The sequence below is a fragment of the Jaculus jaculus genome, chromosome 5 (assembly GCF_020740685.1).
Source record: "Jaculus jaculus isolate mJacJac1 chromosome 5, mJacJac1.mat.Y.cur, whole genome shotgun sequence".
NCBI lineage: Eukaryota > Metazoa > Chordata > Mammalia > Rodentia > Dipodidae > Jaculus > Jaculus jaculus.
Genome location: NC_059106.1, coordinates 85331956 through 85333811, shown reverse-complemented (window position 1 = coordinate 85333811; position 1856 = coordinate 85331956). Strand labels below are relative to the sequence as shown.

Below are 1856 nucleotides of genomic sequence, written 5' to 3'. Positions count from 1 at the left end.
CCATTCAATAAAATTAGCATAAATAAGACAGAAGTTATCTGTAAAGTCACAATGTCTTTAGGTATGAGTACTCTACCTTTGGAAATTAACCATTTCTATGTGAGCCTTTATCTTGAGAATAGTTAAAACCTTGATGAAAAGAGGAACCTAATTTACTTTAATGAGAGAGTCTTAAAGCCAGTTTTATAACCCTTAAATCATAACAAATTAGCATCTGTGACCTGTTAATGAGTGAGACCTTATCATAAGACTCAGTTTCTCTATTTAACATTTTGTCTAGTGAGATACTTTATCTAACAGATGTGACTTTAGGTGTTCATAAGAGATGAACTAAAGAGAACCACAGTTATATGTTGTATTCCTTTTTCCTTGTCAGAGACAATTGGCCATTTTTGTCTCTAGTCAGAGTCTGGGGGACACATGGCTTAAACTTGCATGGGGTTTGAGATAAAGGGGGTTCCATCTGTTTTTTTTTCAGAGTCCAGATTTCCATGAATTTAAGTAGCATATGTTGGAAAGCAAGAGCAAAATGAAATTACAGAGCAGAGAGATAAGCATCCTGTCATTTCTTTCCTATTCCGAAGTTGTTTGCTTTTACATAGCAAATTTACCCATTTGCAAAACACAAGGTGATAGACTCTTGTCTATGTTTAACCTGGTTAAACTTCCAATTACATCTGTACTTATGACTTTGTGACCCACCTAACATAGGCATCACCTGTGTCTAATGTAAGATGAATTTAGATTAAGACTATGTCCCTATATAAAACTTTTAGAGTATCCTTAAGAGTCTGTAAACAGTTGAAGAATCTCTAACTTTAGGCATGGCATTTAGGTTTAGCCTGAAAATTCTTTCCTACATATGCACATCTTTATCCACATACTTTAACATTCTCAGTACCACTCAAAAAGCATTTTTAACGAGCATTCTATGTCCCAACATTGAAAAATTCTTTTCCAGTTCCTTCAATCAATTCATCTCACCCCATCATTAATTATCTTTTCTCTCTCTCTCTCTCTCTCTCTTTTTTTTTTACTCCCCTGAGGGGGTGCACCTTCCTGAAAGTACTGCAATACCAGGTTGATGCGTGGAGTGGATGGAGTAAGCTCCTATTCCAACTCCAAGCTCCAAAAATCCATTTAATATATTGTCCTCGGATAGAGGACGTGTCAGATATTAAACTGATAAGAACAGATACTACACTTGATCTTAGCCAAAAGGCCAAGAAGTGATTATCTTTCTTATAAGGCTATTAAAAACTTACACCAGGGGCTGGAGAGATGGCTTAGCAGTTAAGCGCTTGCCTGTGAAGACTAAGTACTCCGGTTCGAGGCTCGGTTCCCCAGGTCCCACGTTAGCCAGATGCACAAGGGGGCGCACGCGTCTGGAGTTCGTTTGCAGTGGCTGGAAGCCCTGGCACGCCCATTCTCTCTCTCCCTCTATCTGTCTTTCTCCCTGTGTCTGTCGCTCTCAAATAAATAAATAAAATATGAAAAAAAACTTACACCAAATTGATTAATCCTATTACTAAAAAGTAAGCAGTCATAATACAATTTTATATCATTAATACCAATAACACACTTGGGAATGATTTTAATTAGGAGTAGCTAAGGCAAATTGTGTTGTTGTCTTGAGGCAGGCTGGCTCAGAAGTCAGATCAGTTACCTCCTCCTTTTAAGTAACAGGACATTACAATCTTTTTTAAAATATCTGACAAATTATAAGTTACCTCTTTAGAGAAGTTTTGTTGTTTTTAATGATTCTCTATGTAAGGTGAAGTTGACCTAGAACAAATATCTGGCAAATTCACTCCTATAAAAGACATTTAACTTTTCCTTTTTAATTTCTATGCTTA

The 1856-nt window shown here is 36.5% G+C and overlaps 1 non-coding gene across 1 annotated transcript; it reads right to left on the bottom strand.

The window, feature by feature from the left end:
• Nucleotides 1-1044: 1044 nt before the first annotated feature.
• Nucleotides 1045-1234, bottom strand: LOC123461015. The gene has a single exon (XR_006637346.1). It is a non-coding gene; the product is annotated as a U2 spliceosomal RNA (small nuclear RNA).
• Nucleotides 1235-1856: the final 622 nt, after the last annotated feature.